The 15,448-nt window shown below is 43.6% G+C and overlaps 1 long non-coding RNA gene across 1 annotated transcript in view; it reads right to left on the reverse strand.

Annotated features, from left to right (window-relative positions):
* Nucleotides 1-2,661: 2,661 nt before the first annotated feature.
* Nucleotides 2,662-15,448, reverse strand: part of LOC138267851 (uncharacterized) — a 184,669-nt gene continuing 171,882 nt past the window's right edge. The window contains exon 3 of the long non-coding RNA XR_011199881.1: nt 2,662-3,635. This is a non-coding gene — a long non-coding RNA (uncharacterized lncRNA). The remainder of the gene's footprint in view (nt 3,636-15,448) is intronic.

A 15,448-nucleotide genomic window follows, 5' to 3' on the forward strand; every position in this document is an offset into this window, starting at 1 on the left:
CACATAGAGATTACCCCTCCCCAGGTCAACATTCTTCCATTTTATTGACATGAATCTTAGGGCTTGGTCAAATGTACTCACTGCAGGTCTAAATCCTGCTTGTAGGTCAGAAAGAGCTTCGGACTCCATAATCCATTCCTCAAGATGGAGCAAAAGATGCTTTGCATAGATTTTTTGGGAGTTATCAAGGAGACTAATCGGACGATAATTGGCAGGGATGTTTGGATTTCCTTTTTTAAAAATGGGTACTATTTCGGCCCCTTTCCAAGTGGGTGGAGCGGGGGCCCCTGCTGCAATAGCATTGCAGATAAGGTTGAGATATGGTGCCCATATATCTGGTCTTGATTTGTATAGATCGTCTGGAATCTTGTCTGGGCCAGGGGCCTTTCCCCATTTCAATGAGTCTATTGCTGCTCTTGTTTCGGTTAGAGAGAATGTGATCGGGGTGGTCTCATGGTTTATTGGGGCATCAGGGGCCCACAAAGATGCTTCAGAAGGCCCTTCGTATAGTTGCCCAAAGTGCTCTACCCATGATGCTGAGAGAATTGAGGAGCCAGGTGCGGCAGGGGGGTTGCTACAGTCATCAGTTATTAGTTTCCAGAACCTAGATGTGTCATTAGATTTAGCAGTCTCCAGAATAATAACCCATCTGGCCTCTTCCCAACTTCTGCGTGCCTTAGAACATTCCTTCTTATAAACTTTTCTGGCTGTTCTTAACAGCCCAACATGGCCATCTTTTATTGCTTCCAGGAGAGACAGTTGTGCTTCTCTGCAACAAGTGTCAAACCAAGGAGCGCAGTGCTTTTTGTTAGGATTATTAAGAAACTTTTTTGTAAAAAGATGCTTTAAAGATTGGAACAAGTCAGTGTGGGCTGCTAAGACTCTGTCACCCTCCCCATTCTCATTTAGGCGGATCATACACTCCATCTGGTTGGCAAGCAGGTTGTAAATAGATGCCAGGTGTTTAGGGGAAGAATTAACAGATTCCCATTTTAGGTTGCGTCTGTTATTAGTTAGAGCCAGCTGGGAGGCATGGCTCTTGGAATAGGGCACAGTAAACGAAGGAAAAAGTCCTCTGGTCGATAAAATCAACGGGTCATGATCGCTCTCAATTTGCTTTTGGACCCTCATATCAAACATGTGGCTCCACAGTCGGATGTCAAGAAGTATATAATCAATACGACTGCTGAGCCCTCCGCGCCTAAAGGTTGCTTGTAAATTTACATCCGAGCGTGAGCGACTGTTGCAGGCTCGGAGGCCATGGGCTAGTGTGATGTCGGCCAGTAAGCGCGCAGATTTATTCAGCCTTGGTCTTTTGTTGGAGACTAGCTGAGGGATGCCCCAATGGGCATCCTCTTCTTTACATATTCCTTGGACTAGAGGATTAGGTTCAAAAGTGACATTAAAATCCCCTCCAATCAAAACAAAGAAGGAGGGATTGTTTTTAAGAAAACTGTCCAAAATGGACAGGACATCAGAATCAGTGTGGGAGCTCACATTCCTGTTATAGATATTAATTAAAAGTAACAGTCTCTCTTCAGAAATCATTATTAATAGGACTTGCAAGTCAGGGCAACCCGTATCTATTTCTTCTATCTTGCACCTAAGAGAAGTGTTGATCCACACAAGCAGCCCTCCCGATGGTCTCCCAGAAGAGGACTTGCGTGCTGGAACCCAATAGCATTTAAAGCCTAGTCTATATTTGGGTTCTAATGCCCACGTTTCTTGGAAGAGGCAGATCAGGTGATCATCGATAAGACTGCCCCATCCGGACTTTGTAATTTGCTTTCCAACCCTGCTATATTCCAGCTGAGTACCTTATCGAGATCCTCTGTTTTTATGGACCCTGCTTTATTCTGAGGATATTTCCTACAGGGGGAGGAACTGCTAGGAACCATACTAATTCCCTCAAGTATAACAGGACCAGTGGCTTTCTCGCTATGTGCCATGTGAACCTCGCTGGATGTGGCCCCAGCTATATATGAATTAGGTAGGTTGGGCATACGAGTGGACCCCAGAATGTATGGAACACTTGACAGGGACGGAATACATTCCTCGCTGACTTGACTCGTGGTGCTTGTGGGTGGTCCCTGGTTAACAGGATCTGCCAAGGTCGAAGGGGCAACAGAGTTAGAGATGCTGAGGGCAGTAGGGTGAATGTCCTTTTAGGACTCCTGCCCCTGTGACACACCTCCCGGCAGCAGAACAGCGCTTCCCGCGACGGCGGGAGCGCGAAGATAGTTTTAATGGGCTCCTGCCCCTGTGACACACCTCTCGGCAGCAGAACAGCGCTTCCCGCGACGGCGGGAGCACAAAGATAGTTTTAAAGGGCTCCTGCCCCTGTGACACACCTCCCGGCAGCGGAACAGCGCTTCCCGCGACGGCGGGAGTGCGAAGATAGTTTTAAAGGGCTCCTGCCCCTGTGACACACCTCCCGGCAGCAGAACAGCGCTTCATGACTTGTTGCCAACATATTTAAGTTCTAAATACATTATGATTTGAGTCTGTTTTCTTTGAATTAAGAGGATAACACTTTACCTCTGTGTCATTTCTAAATTTCTTTGGTAAATGAATGTTCATCATGATGGTGGAAGACGAACATGACAAATGAAAGACGACAAATAATCTAACAAGAGTGATGTAGTCCATGTACATACCATTTATTTTCATGACACGAAAGAACAGAAAGGTGAATCAAAAAATGATTAAATTAACAAAAAATGTCTATCATGGCGGATGGAATATGGTAGAATAGCCAAAAACAGTTTGGAAGGTCCAAAATACAACTGTCCGCAGAAAAGGTATATGTGTCCACGAAATAGTCCACAGAGTACATGGTAGACACACACTGGAGGAATTAGGATTTGTGTCTTTTGGAGGTGGTGGTGTTGGTCTTGCCCGATGACCATCCCTGAGGCGGAGGAGGGGGGGCACAGGTGCAGGGACTGGGGTAGGAGGAGCAGGCTCCTCATATGGAAGCACCTTCCTGTTTGTGGCTAGTAGTGGTGTACTTGGCCCAGAAGTGGGGGGACCACAGACAGGGGTAGATGTAATGGGAAAATCCCTGCACATATGGTGATAGTTTTCAAATAGCACCCCAGTCAGGGAGCTCATTCTTTCATTGTGATTGTGTAGTTTCAAGATGTGCTCCCTATGCACCTCCTTGATTTCCCGGAGCTCAGTTACAGCCTATCCCACCACATCTTGGGACTGTTATACCGCTCTCAAGATTTGGCCAATGGTGGTCTGGCTGACAATGATCCCAGTGACCTCACTTGGCCTCTGCCCTTTAAGCAGTGTGCCCCATCCCAATGGGTCCTGGGCATAACTGGGGACGGTATTGTTGTTGTCTCAAAGGCAGCCAAGACTAGAGGGGTGGCACAGGATTGGTGTGTTTCTCCTTGGAACACTGTAAGTGAAGGTGTCTTCATGGTGAGATGCTGTTGCAGCTGTGGTGGGAGGTGTGGGCCGAGTGCAACTTACTGGAGCTGTCTGGCCAGACAGACCAGATGGACTAGCTGGCTCCTGATCGTCCAAATGCACAGCAGTGGAGTCCTCACTGGAGGCTTGCTCCTGAGCTGGAGTAAAGGTGTCTTGGCTGCCACACTGTGGACCACTGGACCAGGTGTTTGGACCTGTGAAGGTTGCAGAGAATATGTAATTAATACATAGTTTGTGCATTTTATGGGTCTTCATCTACAAAAAGGCCAACCTAAAAACTAGAAAGAGAGTGATGTACTGATTAGGCCTTTGTGTGACTTTCATTATTTTACATATGCAGCCTGTTCTACACAGATGGCAACTCCAGTGCTGACCTTGTAGAGATGTCCAGAAATGCTAAATGTTACATGTGACAGACATTCTACCCAACGCAGTGGTAAGTATATTCTAATACTGGACCATTCCAAGGTCTAGCAGGCTTCAAAATATTGGATTCAAAGTGGTTTGTATTACAAATACAACTGTAATTGGTCATTATGTAGATAGTGCAAATTAACTTGTGTGTGGCTACTACTTCTATTCAGGATGCCACAACACATTTTTGGAAATCTTGCATTCAAAAGATAATGAATGATGTAAGCATTTTCATCAATTCAATGTATAGAGAAGGCGTCAACATGGTTGAGATACACAAGAAGTGAACTTTTAAACCATAGCACAGCATGGTGACTGTCAAATGCAGTAGTTTTTTAAATGTGTGGACATATGGAAGTAAAGGATGGTGGAACAACATTACATTGCACTATTGGAAAACAAGAGAGAAACCAGGGCACTCCAAATAATAAGTCCTCGATGAGCAAAGTTGCAGAAAAAACTTTAATCCTATATGTTGGGAAAGATCCAATCAATGTTCAAAGATGTTCATGTCCACACGTTAGAAAGAAAGCATGTCAATGTTCAGAAACAGCCAACATGTGTTTCGTCCACACAGACTTTTTCAAGGCTGGAAACAAGAACACATGGGATCTCTTAAAATAATAAACACTACCATCCGGTAGGTACAATAATCAATAATATACCACATAGAAACTGAAATTACAGCAAAGATGTTCTCCATGACATGCATGGCCCTTAGGCGTGAGCGGATATGCTGAATAGAGATACTCCCATTAGAGAATAGTGTGCATAGAAACGCCACCAAGACAATCCGGTGGATTTAGAAAGGAGGTGAAAGAAAATACAAAAATAATATGTGAAAATGCAAAGAACCACCACAAAGATGCTGGGTGCACTAAGATGTGTGGTCACCAACAAAAAGAGGAATGGAAATGGTGATACTGTGAGCATGCTCTAAAGAGGGGCTATTAATGCCCATGAAGAGTTAAACCTCAGGGACTAGAGCAAATCGAAACCAGTTGGTAAGGTCCTTCTAAAATGAGACATAAAATAGGTTCTATGAAAACAGAAGGCCCCTAGAGTTGTGGCCCAAGTTGAGAGGTCCTGGCTAAAAAGTGTGTAAAAGAGAAAAGGGAGGGAAGAGGCAAAAAAAAATCCTACCAAAAAGATGTATACTCCAGAATTGTACAGAGCCGTCCCTTGTGGTGTAAGGACGGCCTTACACCACAAGGGACGGCTCTTCCCTCCCTTTTCTCTCTTGTTTTCCACTTTGTACTTTACAGAACGGGACATAGGTGTTTTTTTTCCGCCTGTGTTCTGTGCATTTTGAAACCCATGGTGGTTGGGTTTCCGTACCGGGTTGGCACCCTTCCCAGGACTCTATACACGATATTTGTACTTTGTTGCTCCTTGTTTCAGATGTGCGACAGTCAGCATCAACCACCTTTCAAGTAGCATTGGTTACATTGCACTATTGTTTTGCAGATCCAAAACCAGGGCATCGTAGTAGATGTAGTCATCTGTTGACACCATAGACAATACTTGTTTGAAATGTAAGTTACACATATCACTTTCAATGACTATATTGGAGATGAACACCCATTTGCAAAATGCACACACTTATGGGTATGGTGTGAATAAGAAAAAATACCACTTAGAAACACTATACTTTCCTGTGCAAATGGATGTTGTTTTGGGCATGATTTTTGAAAGAACAACCACATACATTGATAGAAAGCAAGGGGCAGAGCCAATGCAAAGGATGATCCATGGAGAACACCGCACAATCTGAATATAGATATTGCACATTGTTAGAAGGAGAGCTACAACCATGATGCTGGTAATTGGTATGACATAATGTATTTTGTGGAGTCAGGTTTAGATATATCTTTTTAGCTAAGGGTGTTGCAGCATTCTAAATGTCTAACTTTAGGGAAGAACTCAGGGCCAGATGTAGGAAGCCTTTTGCGCCTCGCAACGGGCGAAAAACGCAATTTGCGGGGCACAAAAGGCCTTACGCGATGCAGAGTCACATTTTGCGAGTCGGTACCGACTCGCAAAATGTGATTCCGACTCACAAATAGGAAAGGGTGTTCCCTTCCTATTTGCGACCGCATCACGATGTTGAGTTGCTTTGTGACCGCGAAAGCGGTCGCAAACCAACTCGCAGTTACCATCCACTTCAAGTGGATGGTAACTCATTTGCAAAAGGGAAGGGGTCCCCATGGGACCCCTTCCCCTTTGTGAATGCCACAAAAAAGTATTTTTCAGAGCAGGCAGTGGTCCTATAGACCTCTGCCTACTCTGAAAAAACTGAAACTAAATGGTTTCGGTATTTTTTCTTTTTGCAGCTCGTTTTCCGTTAAGGAAAACGGGCTGCAAAAAGAAAAAAAACTGCTTTATTTAAAAGCAGTCACAGACATGGTGGTCTGCTATCTCCAGCAGGCCACCATCCCTGTGAGTGCCTAGACTCGCTAAGGGGTCGCAAACTGCGACCCACCTCATTAATATTCATGAGGTGGGTCTATGCGACCCCATAGCGAGTCGCAGAAGGTGTCTGAGACACCTTTCTGCATTTCATTTTGCGAGTTGCAAATTGTGAGTCGCTAGTACTCGCAATTTGCAACTCGCAAAATGAAATCTACCTACATCTGGCCCTCAATTTGCAATTGGTGAGACATTCCTAAGTGTAGTTTACCAGACTCCATTCCAACAGGGATTCAAATCTACCCTTCAGGATGTAGGATCTGCAAGACCTTCTCCTCTCAGGGAAAGAGTTGTAATGAAGGGCTGGAAGGACCACCTCCAGTCCTCTGGGATTCTAGGTGATGCTTGGCGGCCAGCATATGGACTTTCCCCAATAGGTCGTTCCACCTCTTCCTAATCTCCTCCTGTGTGCGCAGATTGTTAGCTTTTGCCTTCACTCTGTCAACTATTCTGGACCACATTTGCCTCTTCTGGGATATGGTAGCATTGTGGACTTGTGCTCCAAACTATTGTAGCTCTACTCTTATGATTTTATCTACCACGATAGACAACTCTACCTCATAAAAATGAGGATTTCACCTCCCTTCCACAGTGAATTATTGTGAAAAATAAACTAGTGCCCAAACAGATGAAGAATAATCCACTAAACATAATATTTACAAAACAATACAGAGGGAGAGAAACATGGAGAAAAAACATGGCTATTGTGTCGCAATTTCTGCATCCGAATGGTCTGCTGCAGTGTGATGGCAAAGGATCATGGTCTGAAATGGAGTGAATTTTATAGTGTGTTTTGCAGGTGTTCATAATTGTCAAATATATGATAAGTGCGGGCTGCTAGCATCTAATCAATGACCACAGCCATAGTACTATAGTAAACATGTTCCGGGTCAGACTTCCGCCATCATGGGTCTGTCGCTGAAACACCACCAGCACAACTGTGTGATCTAAATACGCTCTGCGGGATCCCACCATCAGGATGGCAGTCGAGGGCGTGCTCATCGCCATTAAAATCTGCTGTGTCGGCTGCAATAAGCAGCTTGCATGAAACAGTGGACTCTGTCATGGTGATCTTCGGCTCGGTCACAGTAATCTAAATACGGCAAGTGGGAGACTGTCAACTTGATGGTCTTTTCGGGTCTGCGCCCAACACAGCTTGGCAGTGGAACCGCCAACATCTACATCAGGCCTATTGTGAGGAAAAATGAGAACATTAACTTAATCGAGAGTGTGAGAGTAAGAATTCTGGTGATGCACATACCTGCTTGAGTGCTGATCTACACCTAGGCATGAGGTATCCAATGTCTGTGCCTGCCCAAAGGGGAATTAAGGTGGAATGGAATGGATGCAAGTGAAATCACCGTTGAAGTGTTGACAACTTTGTTGGTGGCCTTCTGTTTATCCCCGGCATAGAGTTGACCAATCCATGACATATTTTGGGGTATTCTTGAGAGCACTGTGGCTATTCTTGAATAATAGTGGTCAATACATAATAACAGATGGCCATTATTGATGACATACTAGCTATTCCTTCCACCATAGTTCCTATCCATTTGCTACTGTGGGCATTCCTGGTTACATTCTAGCTATCCCTGGCATAATAATGTCCCATTATGAACTATTCTTGGTTTTGGTGAAGTTGTGGCTATGTCTGGTACAGTACTGACACATCCATGACTGATTGTGGCAATCATTGTATCATTTTAGTGATACTGAGCCTAAACCCAGAGTATCGGTTACACGTTTATGATATTTATAGTGACATTATTGGTGGCATTCTGACAATCTCATTCATATAGTCGATCCATCCATGACATATATGGTGGACATTCTTCAACACCCTCACCCATTCATGACATATTGGGGGTGATTATGACCTTGGCGGACGGCGGAGGCCGTCCGCCAAGGTACCGCCGCCAAATGACCGCACCGCGGTCAAAAGACCGCGGCGGCCATTCAAACATTTCCTCTGGGCCGGCGGGCGCTCTCCAAAAGAGCGCCCGCCGGCCCAGAGGAAATGCCCCTGCAACGAGGACGCCGGCTCAGAATTGAGCCGGCGTAGTTGCAGGGGTGCGACGGGTGCAGTTTGCACCCGTCGCGTATTTCAGTGTCTGCATTGCAGACACTGAAATACACAGTGGGGCCCTCTTACGGGGGACCCTGCAGTGCCCATGCCATTGGCATGGGCACTGCAGGGGGCCCCAGGGGCCCCGCGGCACCCCCTACCGCCATCCTGTTCTTGGCGGGAGACCCGCCAGGAACAGGATGGCGGTAGGGGGTGTCAGAATCCCCATGGCGGCGGAGTGCGCTCCGCCGCCATGGAGGATTCCCCCGAGCAGCGGGAAGTCGGCGGGAGACCGCCGACTTTCCGCTTCTGACCGCGGCTGAACCGCCGCGGTCAGAATGCTCGTGGGAGCACCGCCAGCCTGTTGGCGGTGCTCCAGTGGTCGGTGGCCCTGGCGGCCACCGGCCGCCAGGGTCAGAATGACCCCCATTGTGTCTTGCTTTCTGGTATTCTCTATTCTTTCAAAATGTGACGGAGTACAAATGAGCATGTTAGGAAAATGTAAAATGAAAATCTGTAATTTCAGGTGAAAAAATAACATTACTGGTTTGAATTGCTGAATAGGAAAGCTTTGTCTTACATGAATTGAGCTTATTTAGGCAAAAATAAACTCTGTATTTCACAGTATTTCAAATGGATGGTTTGGTCAAATTGTTTGAATTTATGAAATATGCTTAAAGATCATAGTTCAGAGATAATTCACTGTGGGTCATAGAGACTTATTGCTGATTTCTACTGCTTAGAACCAGAGGCTGTGTCTGTCATTTTATGCCGTGGGTAGATGCAATAATCTATATCAATAAAGTTCTCCATGATATTATCACAGTCTGTATGAGGCCTGGGCATGGCCAATTGCTGTAATCTATCTGATCCCATAATCCCTATACACTTGAGAAGTACAATTGCTGTAAGAGCACATGCAATTAATCTACATTTAGGCCCATATTTAAACTTTTTAGTGAACCAAAACATTTAGCGTTGGCTTGCGCCATTCCTGAGCGCCAGCCGGGCGCCATATTGATGAAATTACGCAAGTTGGCGCAAAGCTTGGGCTAGCGTCAACTAAAATGACACTAGCCGGGTGGGGGTGGAGGGAGAGGAGATGGAGGCTGAGCGGCAAAAAATGCCTCAAACCAGCTTAGCGTCATTTCCTGACGCACAACCATTCGTAACACATGACTCCTGTCTTATAAAAGACAGGAGTCATGCCCACCACCCCAATGACCAGCACACTGGACCAATGTCACTTGGGCATGGCCGTTGCACCCAGTTCCATGCAGGGGCCCCTTCCTAGGGCCCCCAATGGCACTTTAAAATAAAAACAAAAAATACTTACCCTACTCACCTAGGATGAGGTCCCCAATCCTCTGGTGTCCCTCTAGTGTGGCTGTAGGTGTTCCTGGGGCTTGGGGTGGGCACCTGTGGGCCCATTCCATGGTGTCTGAAAATGGAAATGGGTCCACAGGTCCCCAACGCCTGGTCTGACCTACACGTGAAATAATGGTGCTATGCAAGCTAAGCACCATTATTCAGACCCGCCTCGCACCCGTGCATCATTTTTACACAGGGGATAATATGCGCTATGGTGTTAGCACCATTTATTGGATGGGAACACCTACCTTGCATCTCATTGACTCAAGGTAGGTTCACACATGAAAAAAATGGTGCAAACTCCAATATTTTGATGCTAGACATGTTGAATGTCAAAATATAAATATAGAGCTCAGTTTGTGCCGAATTTGCATAAGAAAAATGACGCAAATTCAGCGCGAACGACTATAAATATGCCCCTTAGTTTCTTTGGTATACATGACACATGAGATGATTAATTCTTTTGCCTTTTTAGTGTTTCCGTTTTCAAGTAGAAAATCTGTCATAATGTGTGAAATGATTGAGAATCTCCTTTGGTGAGGCAAAGTGGAAAAAATAAATAAAGCAAATGGCATTAGACATTTTCAAAAAGATAGGTCTTGTAACAATGGGATCACTCTATTCTTAACTGCTTCTAACACATATAGTTATTTTTTCAGTGATTGTGGTGAGAAATCCCAGTATTTTGCCTCAATGTTTGTGTTCTTATGGAAGGTGTGCTCTAACACTCCTTGAGAAGGGTAAGGCTTGTCTAATATACTACAAAAGTGTTACAATGGTTCATTAGGAACCTTTGAATGTGCTGTAAATTTATGAGGAATTTGTGTTGTAAAATGCTGCAATCTTTCCTGTTGTTTCCCTAATTTTCACACCAATCCCAAATAGAGAATGTCAGATGTCTGAACATCTCTCTCTTGCTTGATCATGTTAGATAAAAGTACTTTCATCTGAACATTCTCAAACTAATGTCATTTGCAATGCTTTGTTTGACCTTATGTGTGAAGTCATGAGCAGTGCATTAGGAAGACTTGGGTGTTGGACTGAATGTAAAACTCTATTTTGGTTTTCACAGATTCACGTCAAATGGAGGGACAAAACCAGAGCTCTGTTTCAGAATTCATTCTCCTTGGTTTTTCTAGACATCTGGACAGCAGATCCATCTCTTGTTTGTCTTCTCACCATGTACACAATCATCTTACTAGGAAACCTCACATCCTTTATTATTATCAGGATAAACTCTAGGCTCCACACACCAATGTACTTCATTTTGATTGTCCTGGTCTGTGTGGACCTCTGTTTCACCTTCTTAACAGTTCCAAAACAGTTGGTGGACCTGCTGTCAGTGAACAAGGCAATGTCTTCTGCTGCTTTCATCATCTAATTGCATTTTTTCCTCTCATCGGAAATATTGGCAATTTTTTGTTGGGGATTAAGGGCTTTGATCAATATTTGGCAATATGTCACCCTCTGCATTATTTGCAAATCATGAGAGTGCGGATCCGTGTGTCACTGCTGCTCTGCACATGCGTGATCGTCTCTCTTCATTCGTCAATACAATTTGTACTACAATTTTGTCTCTCTTTTGTGATCTTCTGCTTTTTCTGGCGATGTCATGTTCAAATACTACCACTGAGCTTGTAATCTTCACTGAGACAACTGTCATCTTGGGTGCCTCACTTCTTCGTTTTATCATCTCTTATGTTTGGATTGTGATGGTCATTCTGAAGATCAAGTCTTCTGAGGGAAGGACAAAAGCTTTTTCCATCTGCTTTATCTACCTAACTTCCACAGCTTCCACTTCCAGAGTTATATTTTACGCTTCTGTGCTTTTTACATACATCAGTCCATCCTCAGTCCACTCCTTATAGAAAGATATGGGTATAATGTACAATATGGTGAATTCTATGTTGAACCCGTTTGTATATAGTGTCAGAAACAATGTTGTGAAAGGAGCACTGAAAAAAGTTAAAAGCAAAATTCAATATTATAGATAAAAATTTTAATGGAAGCGCTGTGTCTTTGTCCAATGATAAATTGAATAATGACTGAAAACATCTATAAATCATTTAATAACAATGTATTTCAGAAAACAACACATAGGAGCATTCTCGATTTTTTTTCAGCCATCACTCTCGACCAAATGACATACTCGTCGACACATTGTCAACATGACATACATACATGGGTGTATGTATGACTAGCATGTGGTGCTGGGACAGGGTAAAACTAATGACTTAAACCCAACATAAGGTGTTGCTTTGGGGTTTACTTTTCAAAGAAAATCATGACTTGCAATGGAGTTTGCCTACAGTAATGCAAAGGGCACTGTGTTTTACTTTGCGTTCAGGCAGTATTCCATCAATGGAACATGGGTGTTCCCTTGTAACCATCTGCAAATTTTGAGAATAATACCTACATATGAAAATTTGTAGACACAGATTTGTACCAATAAATTATACCTCATCAAGCCAAGTGCAATATTGGAGCAATTTAAAATGTCTTGAATTACACATGTGTCCTGCTCAGTACAACTCACATACAAAGTGGGAAAATAATTAAACTTTGTTAAGGCATGGTATTCTGTACTGGAAAGGTACTTTGTGGGTACTTTGTTACTGCACTGTTTTGCATCAATGGTTCATTCATTTTTCACATAAACTCTTTTCACACACCAGATTTCTACCCAAACCCATTACAATCCAATCAAATCAAACCGTTATCTTTCAGTATGGTCTGAAAAATCCTTAGCTTCTGTGTTTTATGAAAGGTATCCACTTTCATACCACTGTTTATTCCCTATCACTGTGCCATCCTCCCTCCATCTATACTCTTCTCCACTGGTATTCACAATCTCCTCCATCCCCAGAATACCATTGCATGAATTGCCGACAACACTCCACCAATAGATAGCAACACACCCAACAAACTCCACATCTTTTTATCCTTTTAACTGACCAGCACTTATCCATAATTTGATGATCAAACAACACTGGACAATGTATCTCCACCACATATGGCATTTTCACCTGGACATAATTGCCCACAGAAGATTATGAGCAAACACTATGATAAAAAGAGGTCTGGATAACTGATAGTATTTTAAAATAAAATTACTTTAATCTCAGCAAAGGCAAGATGCAAGAACAGCTTAAGGTGGCTCAGATGGCAAATATTGAATCTCACACTCTATTTGCTCTGTGTATTTTATGACACACTGGGGTTCTAGCATGCTTCTTGCTAACGGAACTCTGCATCAAACAGTGAAATTCAGTGACTGGAACCACTGTGATGGCAGTTCCTTACAGTGCTTTATAAATGACCAACAGCTTGGCTGTAGTTTATTAACACAAACACACAGAGAAGAAAACACACATTCACCATTTAAAGTAGAACAGTAACAACCAACAAATTAACCATCAATTATGAATAACAAAGAGAACATGAAGGCATATACTTGAAATCAAAGATGAGGACTAGCATTAATTCAGAAGGAAGAGCATCAAACATAAATGGCATGATTCATTTGTGATTAATGTAATGTAAATGTTGCTACAAATCAGATATATCTCAAATCTTATACTGAACATATCATGTTTATACTTTACATATAAGTCAAATTAGTTATGATAAAGCACAAATATGATGTAGCAAAACACTGGACGCTTTACCACTGGTTGCATGGTACCCTCACTAAATTACAGCTCAATACTTCCATTTCAACCAGATCATGGATTTTGGTTAACCATTTTCCCATAACTGATCTCCAGCATACAACCAAGATTATTTTGCCTGCTCTAGCACACTATTGTAGTTTCATTCTAACCTTACAACCTTCTTTTAAAGTTATTCCACCAATTATTTTATTCCCTTGGCCTGCCATATCCTCATAAAAAACTGTTTAGATAAAGCCTTACTTCTTTTCTTTAATTCAAAAGGAGTTTTTTCCGGTGGATGTGTGTGGTGGTGTTTTTCACAACATTACAGGCCAGATGTATCAAAGATACGTTTTGCATTTCTTAAACAGCGAATTTTAAGAAATTGCTATTAAAGAAATGCGGTAATAGCGTTTTCTTAAAATTCGCAATCTGTATTACCGAGTCGCAATTAGAGAATGGTACTCCATTCATCGCTATGGGCCTTTCGGCCCATAGGTGCGAAAGGTTTTGCATTTCCCAATTTGCAAATTCCAGTTAGGAATTTGCAAATTAGATAATGCAAACCCCAGGGTGCTGGGGGACTGAGGCCCCCTCTGAAGCACCCCAAAAGAATATTTACAGACATGTGAAGCACACACAGCCCTAGGGGCGTGTGTGAGGTACATGTAATTTTTAAAAATGCATTTATGATGCATTTTTAATAATTGCACATGCTTACCACCAAATTGGATTTGGTGGTAATTGCATTTCCTAAATGCCTAATTTGCATTTAGGAAATGTTTGATACATATGCTTTGGAAATCGCAAATAGGAATTCCCTATTTGCGATTTCCTATTTAGAGAAACGCAATTTGTGATTCTCTGAATGGGGTAGTAATTTTAAGGAATCGCTATTTTAGCGATTCCTTAAAATTGCACAGCGAATGCCTTTCATACATCTTGAAAGGCATTTTTGCATTCGCAAACTGACAAATTTTGCGATTCAAATGCAAAAAAGCTTGATACATGTGGCTTGACGTTATTAAGTGAGACAATTACACCCACACCAGAACTATAAGCTCTTTCCACTCACTCCAACAAAACTTTTTTGATCCTCTCAAGGGGCCCGATCACTTGTTGGTCATTCTGCACTTTTTCACTGGATTTTATGTCTAAACACATCAAAGATGATGACTACAGCATACCATTTTTAAGAAAGGAGTACATCTTCTTAACAATCACCACTTCAATAGATTAAGGCCCTCATTTCAACCTTGGCGGGCGGCAGTAAAACCGCCGGGTTGCCGCCAATGCAGCCGCACTCTCATGGGGTCAATTTGGAGATCCCCGCTGGGCCGGCGTGCGGAAACCTGGTTTCCACCCGCCGGCCAAGCGGGGATCTCGGCCGCAACACGGAAGCCGGCTCCAAATGGAGGCGGCGGTGTTGCGGCTGTGCCACCGGTGCATTTGCACCCGTCGCGCTTTTCACTGTCTGCTATGCAGACAGTGAAAAGCTGCATGGGGCCCCCAGGGGCCCCGCGACTCCCTTTTCCGCCAGCCTTTTCATGGCAGTTCAAACAGCCATGAACAGTCTGGCGGGAGGGGGACTCGTAATCCCCTGGGCAGCGCTGCAAGCAGCACTGCCCTGGGGGATTTAAACCGCTGGGACAAAAGTGGCGGGAAACCGCCGGTTTCGGCAGTGCGACCGCAGCACTTCCGCCACGGTCGTAATTCCCAGGAAAGCACCGCCAGCCTATTGGTGGTGCTTCCGACAAAACAGCCCTGGCCGTCAAAGACCACCAGGGTTGTAATGAGGGCCTAAACGTCTGCATGGTAAGCTCAACTACAAATGTTTATCTTTAAATTCTGCTTTTCACCCTCTACCTTCTCTTTCTTAATCTACCAATTTCTTGTTTTTTGGTTTGCAAAGTATTTCATGAATATATGCAGATCATTAATAAAGTACCAAAAAGGACACCAAAAGGCAAATCACATAGGCCCTCATTATGTCAATGACAGTAAAAACCACCTACCGCTGCAGCAACGGGCACCT

This window comes from Pleurodeles waltl, chromosome 12, assembly GCF_031143425.1.
Source record: "Pleurodeles waltl isolate 20211129_DDA chromosome 12, aPleWal1.hap1.20221129, whole genome shotgun sequence".
Taxonomy (NCBI): Eukaryota; Metazoa; Chordata; class Amphibia; order Caudata; family Salamandridae; genus Pleurodeles; species Pleurodeles waltl.